The sequence below is a fragment of the Lissotriton helveticus genome, chromosome 11, assembly GCF_964261635.1.
Source record: "Lissotriton helveticus chromosome 11, aLisHel1.1, whole genome shotgun sequence".
In the NCBI taxonomy this organism is placed as follows: domain Eukaryota; kingdom Metazoa; phylum Chordata; class Amphibia; order Caudata; family Salamandridae; genus Lissotriton; species Lissotriton helveticus.
The window spans coordinates 449,941,082-449,956,462 of record NC_136072.1 but is presented as its reverse complement, the minus strand read 5'-3'; the positions used below and the strand labels follow the sequence as shown (position 1 = coordinate 449,956,462).

The window sequence follows — 15,381 nt, the reverse complement described above, 5'->3', positions numbered from 1 at the left end:
CGATGCAGGCTATGCAGACTCCATCACTGAACTGGTCAATGGCGGCCAGCGGGAGTTGGCAATGCAGTGCCTAATGAGCTGGTGCAGTAGCGGCAGTGTGGCCCTTGTCGCCGGTGGGATTTAGCCTACCCTCATCGCCAGTGTAACGGGCCCCTCACTTTGGGTACTAGGCCTGAGCAGGCAGCACTACAGCAATGACACACACACACACAGAGTTATAGTGTGAGCCAGAAGACCAAGTGCGGTCCCAGCCCGTTTCTTATATATAGCCTCTGGCAACGCCTGGCCAGAGGATGCATTAGGTGCAGTTCCGGGGCATGTCGTCACCACCGGGCGGTGCCTGGTGGTTGTGACAATACACACATGCCATGTAGGGTTTTAGTGTACTGCATTCGGGATGTTTTTTTGATTAAGGCCATAATTACAAGTGCCGCGGTTTTATGTTTGATAATTAATGCACAAATTAAAAACCAACACCGGGTTGTACAGAATATATTGTGTGCAATAATTATTGCCTCTTTCGAATGATGTTGCCTCTCACATGGGGCACAATGTTAGTTAGTTTAGATATCAGAAGTTACTGGAATAGAAAATATTGGAACATTTGATGCACATTTCCAATTAATAGAAATTTGCTTAAAGGCAAGAGCTAGCATGAGATCTAACAACCGTAAGCTACTACTTGTCAAGTGGATATTTTCAGAAAGAGTACCCAAAAAGAGTAGCTGGGGAGTTAGTGGATAATTTAAATGAAATACTATAGAAAACTGAGACCTGACCTTTTCCCAGAATGAAGCTGTAGGGGGACAATAAAAACAACATATGCATATTGGCACTAAATTGGTGGCCACAGGATCAACAATAAGGAGAGGAGTCCATGGAGAATCTAGGTAGTAAGGAAGGGGTAAGTTATAGTCTATGATAGAGAAAGAAAAAAGACTGAGAAGTAGAGGCTGTTCAGGAGGTTTTGTAGAGTTTATCCCAAACCGTATTCCAAAATGGGAGAGTCCAAGTACATCCCAAATCCAATTCCCACAGCAGCTCCAATTTAGTTTTGGATCTGACATTTGATACAGAGCAAAGAAGTCTATACATAGATGAAGCTTTAGGAACAGAAGTAAGAACTGAACCAGGGGGATTGGGAAGAGGAAGAAAGAGAGGTACTTAGTAAAGAATGAAGAACATTGAGAAGAATATTTATCAGAAGGAGATATTTAGGTAAAAAGGAGCAAGGGCACTTAAATAAGTGTTGAAATTGTGAAAAGGAGAGAGGATCGTCATTAGAAAATAAATCTTTGACCCAAAGGAATTTCGAGAGTTTAGAATCTAATTTCTTAAAGAACGCAGCAGGAATATTAACTGGGATCATTGAAAGGGTAAATAGAATTACAGGTGAAATTATCATTTTGATAGAGTCAATACGATCCCAACAAAAAAAAGAGGGGCTTAAAGGAGGAAAGAAGTTTGACTACTTTATCTAAACAATCATTGACATTTGCCGAAACCGAATCATTAATGGAAGGGGCAAACCAGATGCCCAAATACTTAGTTTTGGAGGTATTCCAATGAAACCCTGTGGCAACAGAAGAATGACTAAAAGTAAACTTAGTAAGAGGCATGAATTCAGTTTTGGCAGAATTAATTCTGTGTCCAGAAACAGAGGAAAAAATATCAATTTCCTGAAGAAGAGGAAGAACAGATTGCTCAGGAGTGGAAATGAAAAGAAGTATGTTGTCAGCATAAGCTAAATGATCGGCTCCATTTTGAAATCCACTGATTTTGGCGTTATTTCTGATACGGGACAGGAAAGTTTCCATAGCAAGTATAAATAATAAAGGGGAAAAAATGGAGATCTAACACATGCCAGGCAAGGGATATAAGCAAGAAGGACCGGTCAATTTAGATAGATGCTAGAGGATGAGAAAGAGAAGATGCCTTGTTTAAAACATATATATTTTTTAAAGAATTATCAGAGGTAAATCTATCTTTAATAAAAACATGTCTGCTCCTTACCAATCATTGAAGGAAGGAAGAGTTCAAGACGTAGATCTTGAATTTTGGCGGACATTTTATAATCCACGTTGACTAACGAAATAGGCCTGTAGTTTTTACAGAGGGCCGGGTCCTTACCATTCTTATGGATAAAGAAAAATAATAGCCCCTTAGAAGGAGCCCCCGGTGGAACCAGATGAAGAGAAAAACTGAAAGAGTTGTAACAGCCTAGGAAGGAGCAGATTAGAAAAGTGAAGAAACAATTTGACCGTGAAGCCGTCCGGACCAGGGTATTTGTTCTTCTTAAGAGATTGAAGTGCATGAAAGATCTCTGGTAAGGAAATGTCAGCTCTTAAGGATGAGATGTCTCTATGTTCCCCAATGGGAATTCAAAGAATTTTGTAAATAGGCCTCTATCTGAGAAGGCAAGGGTGGAGATTCTGGCATATAAAGAGACCAATAATATTTAACAAATTGTGTAAGAATCTCAGAATCTTTAAAAACAAGAAGCCCTATATCGTTCTTTACTGAATCTAACATGTGACCCTGCTTATGGATTCTCAAATAATTCGCCGAAAGCTTACCCATTTTATTAAGACCATTTTAATAACAAGCACTACTACGAAGTAAAATTGAGGAGGTTTTATCTCTAGATATCTTAATAAACTGTAAAAGTAGAAGAGAGGCAACATAAATAACAACTGTACAAAAAAGTATTAGACACAATATCTGTCCATAAACAAGAAGTAGTCCTTCAATGATGTTCATACGATGATTTTATTTTAATCTTCAAAAAGTATCTTGAAACAGATGAAAACAGCCAACGCGTTTCGCCCAAAATTGGGCTTCCTCAGGGCTAATCAAGAGTTGAAATGTCTGAGAACTTCTTGTATCCTCTAGGCGAGAAGACATTCAAATGTATTCAGATAACAGCAGTATATACCAAACATAACTTAACGAGTGCCTCAGCGGATTCTCAATGATAGCTTCCAGTATCTAGTGAACACTATGATATGTGTCACAGTCCAATGCGAAAAGGTTCCTTTATCGGGTAATACATCCGTCTCCTGATCGTGTTTCGGGCCGGTGTAGCGGTCGAGAAAAAAAAAAGCGCGAGGAATAATAAACTGTAATTGTGTATGAATATGCTCTTGCAAATTAGATGGAGTAGATGAAGAATAGTATTGATGTTCCAACCGTTTGATATCAAGTAAAAGGGATTCTTTCCGAGATACAAAAATCAATGATATGACCTTGAGCAGAAGCTTTAAAAGTGTCCTAAAGTAATTGAGGAGAGACACCCAAACATTTCTCAGAAAAATCCAAAAGAGAAAAAGTAAAATCAGGGTTGAGTAAAAGAGAATGATTGACTCTCCATCTATGGATTTGGAATGCAACGGGAGCAGATCAAGATCTGTAATGATAGGGGCATGATCAGAAATCACAATTGGTTCAATAGAAGAACCAATGAGATTTTGAGAGAGCAGTTTAGATGCAAAGATATGATCCAATCTGGATAGGGAATCATAAGGAGGGGAGAAGAAAGAAGAAAATTCTTTACTAGATGGATTGCAGAATTTCCATGAGTCCACCAAAAGCCGTTGAGATTTAAAAGATTAAAAATGTTTGCACATGTTTTGGGAATAAACTTAACTGGGGATTGTCGCTCAATAAAGGGGTCCATTACTTGATTACAGTCACCGCCCATAATAAAAAAGTCAACTTGGGTAGGACCCAAAATTTTACAAATAGTTAAGGGGATAACATTAACAATTAACTTAACAAAAAGCCATCTCTCTTCAGAATCAAAGTCTAGCGAACCAGTTACTAATTTTAAATTATTGTGGCAAAAAAGAATAACACAATTTTTCTTATTTAAGGAACGAGAAACAAAAACAGAACCCACCCAACGTCTTTTAAATTTCAAAGCCTTAAGCTCAGAAAGGTGAGTCTTTTGGAGGGGAACGAGGTCAGGAGAATATTTTGCGAAATGAGATAAAATTCTCTGCCTCTTTATAGGATTAATTACTCCTTTAATGTTCTAAGAAATAGCTCTGAATGAAGTAACACATGTTAATATATATACACTAAGTCGGTCTTTTAAGACAGAAAATACATCAAAGAGGAAGACATCGAAAGAGATAACAGAAAGAAAAGAAAGAAAAAAGAGATCAAAGGGAGGAAATAGAAGGTCAAAAAAGAGAGACAGTCAAAAATAACGACTGCAGAAACATACCTGATGAGGATGAACACAGGGGGAAGAGTCGACAGCACTGGGTAGACGTGTCGACAAACAAACGGAACATGACAAGGTAAATGACTGGATAAAAACATCAAGGAACCTGAAAAAGAAAAGGAAGGTTAGTCAGCAACCGCGAAGAAACACAATATTCATAGAAGAAGCATAAAAGAGTGAGCATAAAACTGCATATGAAAAACAACATCAAAAACTGGGATATTATGCATGAGGAGCCCTCCAACACAAAGAGCATTCATCTTGGCAAAGAAGCAGAAGTCTCGATGGACCTGGAAGAATGAAGATTAAGAAATTCTCGCAGGTCTGCAGGAGCAGTGAAGGAGGAAGTTTTATTGTGGAATGTCACATTGAAGAGACAAAGGTGAAACAGGCCAAAGCAGGCACCCAAAGAGTATAATTAAGGACGGAGATCCAGGAACTCCTTCCACCTGGCAGCTGTGAAATAAACATTTTACTTCCCAAGCATAAAAGTTGCCTTTTAGATTTCGCTGCATTGAGGACCTTCAGTAAATCAGTAAATTCCAGAAAAAAAGATGATAACACCTCTGGGCTTGGATGACGAGGAGGATGAAAGAGAGCGAGGACCTAGACAATAACCTCTCTGAATATTCAAGTATGTGGAGGAAGGTAAGCCCACCAACTGAGGCAAAAAAGAAGTAAAAAAGGAAATAGGATCCATTCCCTCTAATCGTTCCTGAAGACCATAGAGCCACAGGTTATTCCTTCTATTTCTATTTTCTAAATCTTCAGAGTAAGCCTTCAATATCGTCACCTCTTTCTCCAAAACTGCAATTTTTAAAGACTCATCATGCACATCACTAACACGTGACTCTGGTTTTCATTTGAGACCAATTGTCATTCAAGTTCTGAATGCGCATATTGGTTTCCTCTACGAAAGGACGGAGCGCTCAAATTTCCTCAAGCACCAGACCAAGAGAAATAGGAGAAGAAGATTTTGCAGGAGAGGGAGCGTCCTGTTTAACTCTATTGTGGGTAGACGAGGATGCAGCCGGATTGATTTTAGCAGAAGAAGAGGATGAGGATGACATGTTGGCTATAGATTAAGTGCACCTCAATGGACAACTGGCAGACTTTAAAAATGACAAAAGTTTCCGGGAACAGGAGACTGCGTGAAGAGGAAATGCCTTGAGTGTCTTCATTCTGGCTATAAAGCGTGCAAGAAAGCATTCTCAAATAATAGAAAAGAATAACTGGTTGGGACAACAGACCCCTGCTTCTAATGCTGGAAAAATACAGCGTTGCAGAAGAGTTACAAGGGAAAAATTACCGTAGCATGGTGAGCCTCAAATAAGCAATGCAAAGTACAGCAGGGAAGTCAAAGGCGTGCACGGCATCAGAAGAAATCCATGGATATGGCAGAACAAGTCAATGAGCCTTTTGGATAAATACAGCAGAAAATGCAAGACAAAAAGTAACCTCTTCAAACCGAAGCCAAATGCATCTAAAAAGGCCTCCACAATGAGGAAAAAAAGAAAAAGACCTAGTAAATGTCACAACAAGCACCAAAAGGCCAGTTCAGCATAAATAGTGTCTCACCCTCCCTTCCGACGCTCATATTGACCGCCTGTGGAGTAAACTGATCAAATAATCTTCTCCAGTCTGCTCTGTTCGTCGGTCGACGTGAGGAGCTTCAGAGCTAGGCGGCCAGCTTATTCGGTGGACTCTTCATCCAATTCCAGCCTTAATGAAGCCATAGGGGTCCCGGGACCCAAATGTAACAAACTTTGTAGGAATTGGTTCTTGGTTTTCTTCAGTCCGTTTACACTCTCTTGGCTCTGTCTCATAAGAGCCTGCAGCTAAAGCTTTCATTTGGTACACGTGGAGGGCGGGTTCCGTGGATTTTTGTCCCCATTTGTTGGAAATAGTTAAAACAGATTTACATATTGACTCATGATTGCTTTGCTTTTAAAAGCTGGTTGGCTAAGAACAACTTCTCATAAAATCGAATCTCCAGATAATCGTAATTGTCAAAATGACCGAGGGCCTTGCCATATATTTTGAATATGTACTTCTCAATGTTGCTTTTTTGGTGTTGCTCACCAGATTGTTTGACATGCAATAGTTTTCGAAGCCTCTAAGTAGCTTGTGCATAGATAATTTAGTACAGGCCAATTGCACAGCATCATCTGCAAACAGAAAAAGTGGTATTTTGTCCCCTCTGACTGTTGGTACATCCAGATTCAGATTCAGGTTGTAAATGTGTTAAAAGGGATATTAGAGGTTGGCGAACCACTAACCGGCTGCTCAGATAGGCTGGAGTTTGCACTGGGTAATCAATCAATTGCCAGAAAGGGAGCTTACTTTAAACCTGGCAGAAAATAAAGCCCTCAATAGCCAATGCTCTCAACAAGGGTCTTTGGTGTTAAATCTTTAAAAGCCAAAATACTCCTGCCTGACTGTACCTAGACTCTGCCATTGATGCCTTGGATATACGAACATTATGGAACCTAACATCCTTACATGGGTCTTTTAAAAAAATCAATAAACCACGTAATGAATAAAGGTTCGGCAGCCAGTGATAAGGTGGTTTTATCAAGTAGATCACATGGTTGGATGATTCTGACTGGCTATAAATCGCTTAAACCACAAGCTTACTGGGAGGCTGGATGGTCCATGCAGTTAAAAAAGCAGTTTATGAGGTTCCGCTTCGGTCATTTTCCTGGACTAGCGCATACCTTGCCCGGGTTTCAGAGTGTGGATCCACACACCTGCAGGCTATGTTATACGGAAGAGGAGGACATTCTACACGTAGGGCCTGATTTAGATCCCGGCGGACGGGTTACTCCGTCACAACGGTGATGGATATCCCATTCGCCGAAATATAAATTCCATGGGATTTATATTTCGGCGGATGGGTTATCCGTCACCGTTGTGACGGAGTAACCTGTCCGACGAGATCTAAATCAGGCCCTAAGTCTGTATTTACCCTAACCTCCTAAGTGAAAGGAGGGTCATTTTAAGAGTGTTTTTTAATCAACATGGCATCTGATCATGCAGACAGGTGGTGATTGTCTGGACTGCCTGAACTCCTACCTGAGCGTGCAGTCCTTTTAAATCGATGGAGCGCGTAGCCTTAAGTCTATGCGCTGTCTTTAAGTCTAGGTGCTGCACCTTATTTCTTCAGTTTTCTTCATTTAGAAGGATTGCTAATGGGAACCTCAAAGTGAAAAGGCAGTCTCTAAGTTAAATTTAGATATTTTGATTTAATCCAACTAACAGGCGTTTATGACAAATAAGTGAACTATTTTAGTTGTTATTCTACACACACATATCACTCTGCTTTACTATCGCAATGATCCACGACGCCAGATTTGGATGTAATTTACAAGCAGCTGTGTCTCCCCCCGGATCAGGAGGTAAACGTCTCCGCTTCACTACTCTGTTTAGAGAGATTCTTATCTTCCATTTTAAATCAGCTGGAAAAATTTGTAGAGGGGTTGGACTCTATTCTTGGCACAATGACGGAACTTTTGAAGGAACTGATCAATGGAAAGAAAGACAAGAAATATGGCTCTGTCCAAATGGCCTCGACGGAGGTGATTTCAGTGACAATCAGAAAGGGTGAACATAAAGAGGCACATACACAAAGTGATTTCGATTCCCAAACAGGAAATCCGCAATGCAAAGCCACCCCTAAAGAAGCCCCCACTGTTGAAAGTCCAATTTATACTATAAGATACATCTGTGATACTGATATGGCTATTCCCACAGTTAGGGATTCAGCTTAGAAATTCTAGTATAAAGAACAGGAAGTATTCCCTATCTTTAAATCTTGCTCCAGCCAAGATACAAATGTGGGTGAGCCAAGACCCACACCCAGAGTTAAAGCCTCTGGGTGAGACAAAAAATGGAGAGGGAAGAAAGATCCAATCGCAGAATCACAAAGCGGGGACGTAGAAAACTGTGATTCAGTGAGGGGACAGACCTCTCACAAAATCATTGTAAATATGATATTATAAAATTCTTAAAGTTTGCAATGCAGGGCTTTCAATGTTTTTTCAATGTTGGAAGAGAGTGGTGGACAGGATGTTTGCATGGACTCACGCCAGAGTGGTGAGAGGGGAAAGGGGGGATTCCCTCCTTTGCCCTCTACTGGCGATCTGTTACCCGTTTCCCAGGGGCTGAAAGTCCACCTAAGAAAAAATGGTAGACAGGTGTCATTCAGGGAACTCTTAAAAATCTCTGATCAATGTGCAAACGACAAAATGCAGAGTTGGAATTTGTTGCCTAATAGTGCAGGTATGACCAGTTGTTCTCTGCTGCCCCGTAATTAGCAATGAGCTAAAGGTTATCTCCTGGAACATGGTGGGAATAAAGAATAACAGGGGAAAGTTGCAATTCTTAAGTTCGCTAAAGGTGGATGTGATTTGTCTCGAGGAGACATGGTGTGATGAGGAGTTTCAGTGCCAAGACAATTACATTCTTGATTGTAAAGCTAGGCCCTCTAAGAGGGGACACTCAAAGTGGGGAGTAGCATTTCTCTTGTCCAATAGATTCAAGTTGAAGTATGTTTGTCATAGAGATTCCACTGACTTAAGAGTATGACTTATGAGAGTTATGGCTGTAACTCTGTTCCATCCTGGTGGGGAGCTTGGGGGTACCACCTCTTTTACTGGTTGTAGTGAATTGGGTTCTGGCACAATTTGGAACTCATACTACTCACTAAGCAATAACATATCATGTCCCAAGCCACTATTTACCACAGCCCTCCTCAGGACTCATAAAAACACCACACATAGACACATAAAATACCAACCTGAGAAAGGAATAATACAAATGACCACACGCATACAACTAAAAGTACTGAAAATCTGGAGCCATAGTCTTGGGGGATATGTTCAATAATGCAACAAGCGGGCAAATCAACACCTTCCGGTGACACAACGCGCACTCAGCACGAAAACAACGCAATCCTGCGAGCAAATCAACACCTTCCGGTGACAAAACGCGCACTCAGCACGAAACAACGCAATCCTGCGAGCAAATCAACCTTGTCGCGCAATGTCTCTCTCTCTAGACACCTTCCCCACACCCTGGTGTGGGGTCAACCTTGTCGGGCGAGAATCTCTCCTTGGGATTCCCTACTGCACCCTGGTGCAGTTATTCAACCTTGTCGGGTGATATCTCTCTGTAGATATCTTCCTGTGCCCTGGCACAGGATCAACCTTGTCGGGCGATGTCTCTCTATAGACATCTTCCCCTCAACCTGGTGTGGGGTCAACCTTGTCGGGCGAGAATCTCTCCTTGGGATTCCCTACTGCACCCTGGTGCAGTTCTTCAACCTTGTCGGGTGATATCTCTCTATAGATATCTTCCTGTACCCTGGTACAGGATCAATGCTCACCTTCGAAACTAGGCTGGGGTACAAGAATCAGAATGTTGTTCCCTGCTGGGAGCCGGTTTCCCTCTCGCATCAACAACTACCCGGTAGAGGGGAATCACCCATCCCTCCACGGACACTGGATAAAAAGGGGCCGACCTTCTCCCACAAGGAATATAGCCAATTAGGATTACATTTTATATTTCCCGGTCTGGTGATGTTACAACCTTCCACTTCAACAATTACCTGCAAGAAGGGCAACTTACCATCCTTCTATGCGACAGCACTTGGTACAAGAAAGATTCTAACCTCCCATTCCAAAGAATATAGACAAATTATGATCTGGGGTCTTTTATTTACACAATGATAGAATGACAAGGAAAGAAATAACTAAACATTATCACAATCACCAAAACATTCACACACATAAAAGCTGAAAAATAAAGATGGTTAGACATAAACATTTATAACAAAAACATTCTTAGACCACCTCACCATGTCTCCATATATCTGGCTTTCAAGGGGGCCCATCTCTCTGGTTCGATCAGGATTCTCTGTTATCACCAGACCACCATCACCAACAGATCAGCATCTGTAGCATCTGATGTTACCCATGGCCTTTCCACCTGAACAAACTAGCTTCCAACTGGCCCTTCCCATCTGTTTCCAACTTGCAACTGGCTGAATGGCTCCTGACAAATGGCAAATAGCAAATGGCAAATGGCTCCTCCAACAACTGGCCTCTCCAACTTGTAACCGGCAACTGGCCTCTCCAACTTGTAACCGGCAACTGGCATCCTGCCCTCTAACTCTTTTGCTAATATAGAATGCAGGTTTTCCAGAGAAGTTTCTAGCAAGCGTCCAGCCTCCCACCAGATTCCTGCACCACCCCCTGTGCTAAAGACACACCCCCAGCCGGCCGAACTGTTGATGCGTCTGCAGCACAAGAAAAGTACATTCCTCCAATAAGAAACCGGTCCTCTCTGGTTCATAGCTAGCGAACAACACGTTGAAACCAAAACACAGCCCTTCACCTACAAGCTGCCCAGAGAGATCATGTCAGAAAAGAACATGGCATTTCTCTAGGCCCGAAAAAGAGCAAAGACCATAGAAATAAGGCATAAAATCATGCCAAAGCCAATAGGCAAACCCTGCCACTAAGAACTTCAAGCCTACACATCCCTATATTATGTGATGATGTGAATTGCAAAGCATGTCAAAGGCAATAGTCAGTGATGTCTAAGTGTCTACAATATGCTGAGATGGTGGTGGGCAATGGTCATAATCAGACCCAATCATTACAAATACCTCTGTCACTACACTGGTAAATACTTATATTCCGCCCTATGAAACATATGATGCACTTTTGCATAAGGCCTTTTCCTTTAGCAAAGACTTGGATGAGTAACTGGTTCCTCATGTAATACTGATAGGGGATCTAAATTGCAGGATATCTAAGACTGCCTTGAATCAACTATGTGATGTACCAGCCTACTGACCAACTGAAAAGCAATGATTGTATTATTGCACATGTGAGACTATCCTCGGACTCACCTGCACAATACATGCATTAATCTCCAAAGGGAGGGGCAATTTTGGATTATGTGGTGGTCGGTTGTACTTCATTTTATCTGTTGGGCGACTTAAAGGTAATGGAAACGCCCATCAGTAACCATTGTATGTTGATCTTTTCCCTGGGCTTAAGCATCACTCTTATTTGCTTGTGGAGGTATTATGGGACTACATCTAAATTTGATTTTTTTTAAAACAGAGAGAACACAGTGGGTCCATAGGATGATCACTGGTCTAAAGAGTAAATTAGAAATTACACTTGCAAATGTGATGCCTAGGTGGAAGATGAAGTGAATAGTTTCAGTATGTTTATTGAAGCAGGTAGTAGTAAGTGCAAATTGAAAATCACACAAGGGCAATTCTAAGTCTATCTCATTCCTGATTCTCTTCCTGAATAGAGAAATAAATGCCCTAGTAAGAAAACAATATGCGTTATATTGACCTGAGAGGGATTCTATTGTGTCTCTATTAAAGTGGCAAAGGAGCCGGCTAAAGGCCAGCCTAAAAAGAGAGGTGTGCGACCAGCTCTAGGTTGATCTAAGAGAGGCAGTTTTTAAGGGACAGACAAGGTCCTTTTGGACTTTAGTAATAGACGCTGTGGGTCAAGTATGATCTTTTCTCCCTGCCATTGAGGAACTTAGGTTGATTGACTTATCTCTAACCTGTATGCGGCAAATGGAGAGGAAGATGATTTTTCCAAACCAGAAGTGGATATACATACCCACTACCTTCGATCAGTAAAGGAAATCGAGATGGCGATCTGAGGAATGCATACCTCTGCTGCAATGTGTCCACATGAAGTTCCAATCTCTATTATAAAACAAGAAGCAACCATTTGGAGCAAAACATTGTTCCCGGTTTTCAAAAGCTGCGATAAGAATAGGAGAGTTTCCCCCTCCTGGACTGGCAGCATTATAGTCCCACTTTTTAAGAAGGGAGATCAAAACCTGCCAGGGAATTATCATCAGGTTGCTCTTTTAGATGCAGTGGGCAAAGTTTTCTCAAAATGCTTATTGACCCAGGTAAGCGAATGGGCAGTAGATAAGAAAATCATACCTATGGAGCAAACTGGGTTCAGGAGAAATCATGGAACTATTGATAATATAGCAGCTTTCCAGCTGATCAGTGAGAAATATGTAACGCCGCTTAGAGGAGGAGTGAACTATGCAGCCTTTATAGAATTCTCCGTAGCATTTGATAAAGAAGATCGATCGCAGCTGTGGAGAAAGTTCTTAAAGCTGGATATGCCATGCACCCTGTTAGATCTAGTCATTGCACTCCACTCTCTACCTGATGCAGAGTACTGCTAGGCGGAAATTTGGCCTTTCTAAGGAAATATACACCCAAAATGGTTTAAAACAAGGGTGCCTCCTAGCCCAGTTACCCTTTTCTCTGTACATTCCAGACCTCCATGTCCGTCGATCACAGAGTGAGGGTACAGCTCTGAGAATTGGCAGGAAAGCAATAGCCTATTTACTAAATGCGGGTGAAGTATCATTTCTGGACCTTACTCCTAAAGGTCTAAATAGTCGGCTGCACGCATTCCAATAATTTGCCGATACTCATCATTGAAAGATTAACATCTCTAAGAGCAAAATCATGTGTTTTCATGGTAAGAAGAATATTCTAACTTTTCTTGGTCCCTGGGTTCTCAAAAGCAAGAAATAGTAAAATTCTATACCTTTCTGGGGAAGAGAATGTGTGGTAACCTTAGTGATAAGGCCCATATTGGGAATAGCACGAGCAAAGCTCAGTCTCAGGGCAAAGGATTGGGCACTCTCTACAGGGCAATTGGCAGAAGACACTTCTCCTGCCTCTTAGAGGTTTACTGAGCGAAAATCCCTGCCTCGGTGCTCTATGGATTGGAGCCGATTGGAGTAGTTAAATTGGGCCTCCAAAAGTTAATGCAAGGGTGCAAGGGTGAGTGTTAAGAAATATCACCTCTGGTAACTATGCAATTTTAGTGGCTGCCTTAAGGTTGGAAATGTGCTTGGGAAGTGGTTTTTGTCCAGGGCTTGGCAGGGTTTGTACACTAGGTCGCATGCTTATCAAGGAGTGAAAAAAACCCATTAAGGCACTGATAATCAAAGTACGGCCCGGAGGCCGCTTGCGGCCCTCTTGACCTTTACATGCGGCCCCTCTGGCGAAGCTGCTGTTTAGTTGTTGAGCACTACTATCCAGAATTTTTTGTTAAATAAACGAGCAAGCATTTACTAACCTGAAAAGAAGTGCTTGCCCGGTTATTTAAAATTGTTTTAGACCTCCTTACACAATCTCTGACCCACCCAGAACCCATACCGCCACCCTGCTGGCATTAGTGCAGCCCTCGGTTACACCACAGACCGTACTTGATGGCCCCGGGTAAATGTTTGTGAGAAACCCATACATTAAGATCTCTTATGAAGAAAGAAATTCTGGTATGCAAAAAAGAAAAGTCATTAGTCTACAGAAATTTTTTTATGCTGTTTATAAGCTCCAATTAGATCCCAATTTGGTTCTCACATAAACAGCATCACAATTAAAAGCTAGCCTAAAAAAAGTAACATGGCCGATAAATTTTCACCTGGACAGGGAGGCGTGCCTTAAAACAAAGGGGACTTTATTAAACTATGGAGTTAGGTCCTTAGGGGCATGGGGTAGGCTGGACCTTATATTATCAGGAAAAAACGAAAATGCCTCCTCCACCCTTATTTTTACTACACCTTCTTTCAAAAGGTAAAACTACGACTTGTTTAGTTTGACACGGTATTTTTATTTATACCATCCAATTTTGTATTTTTAGAGATTATTTTTTCAGAATTCATAAATGCAAAACAAGACCACTGTACATTGATCTATTTACAATACTGTACATTACCATTAGAGATATACATATAACAAACTAAATCAAAATTAATTTGTCAATATCATTCATCCCAAACAAAAACAATTTAAACAAAACAACACATTATGTACACTTAAATTCCATAAATGAATAGACAAAGTGAGCCAATGAGGAGTTCAATTAATGAAACCAATATATCTGAGAATCAGATGTTGTTAATTAATACTGTGGTTGACTATTTGCTCCTTCAAGTTTGCCGATGCGTTTCGATCCCAGGAAACCAGATCCCGGAATCTCATCAGGGCTTTGTCATTATCTACATGGGATGTAAAGAAAACAATAAAGTTTAATTTACAACAGTCAGGACACCTCTCAATTTCAGTTGCAATAATGCACTTAGACATTATATCTGTCAATCTGCAGGTAGACCTACCAGATCATTTCAAGGAAAGGGGAGCTGTGAGGAAGCTTCCTTTATTTACAAAACTGGCGTGGATTCTCTCCGTGCACTTCAGTCTCTCATCTAAATCGTGAGCTCCTATTCCAAACTGTTATGCCACACTCGACCTGACCAAAAAATGTGAAACTATCATTATTCGCTCGCTCAAGGTCGACAAACAAAGGGGCCCTACTACTATCACATACTTTGTGTGTATTATTGCCAAAGGTCCGATGATATCCTCTTTTTTCTTTTTTAGTAGACAAATGATCTACTTCCCACGGTGTTCAACATCGCTAAATAATGTCTACAAAAGTCATAAGGACACATGTAACTAGTTTTATCCAAGCGCAGCACGCGCTGTTACACTGCTGAGCGTAATAATTGTTTAAAACGAAAACTTAGGCATACCTTAAACTCTTTGTCCGTCTTTTTCTACACAAGTCTCGAGTTTTCAATCCTGTTGGATGAACAGGAACGACTCTTTATAAACAATTTATTGACAATTGTTGTCCCTGCCCCATATTATATCTACGTGCAATTTTGACAAAAAGAGAGCCAAAGGCTTACCTCTTTCTCGAAAACGCCACAGTCTACCGCCCGGTTAATCCAAGATGGCGGCCGCTCGAGATTGGCGCTATTTTTAGCGAGTTAAAGCCTCAAAGGATTGTGGGATACGTAGTTGTACAAAAATCTACCTTTTACTACAGGTGCACAAAAAGCAAAAAACAAATCATGTTTTCTAATTGAGCTCCAAAAATACATTCATTACTTGAGCGCAACAAAATGAAGGGAGAGGGAGTTAAAAAAGACGTTCTCGTGGCATATCTTTTTACTAGTGTGGATTCAGGATTGGAGAGGGGAGCAAATTTTGAGAAAACCAGTCAGTCTGGACAAGAGGCCTGTCTCAAAAAATGTGTTTTTTATCATTACGGAGCCATTGTCGCACCAAGACA

General features: G+C 41.1%; 1 long non-coding RNA gene across 1 annotated transcript in view; it reads right to left on the bottom strand.

The window, feature by feature from the left end:
* The window catches only part of LOC144791305 (uncharacterized), a 120,146-nt gene extending 105,117 nt beyond the window's left edge, over positions 1–15,029 (bottom strand). Inside the window, exons 1-5 of the long non-coding RNA XR_013602356.1 lie at positions 14,996–15,029; positions 14,837–14,885; positions 14,420–14,553; positions 14,213–14,302; positions 4,229–4,334 (exon numbers count right to left, since the gene is read on the bottom strand). This is a non-coding gene — a long non-coding RNA (uncharacterized LOC144791305). The remainder of the gene's footprint in view (positions 1–4,228; positions 4,335–14,212; positions 14,303–14,419; positions 14,554–14,836; positions 14,886–14,995) is intronic.
* Between the last annotated feature and the right edge of the window lie 352 nt (positions 15,030–15,381).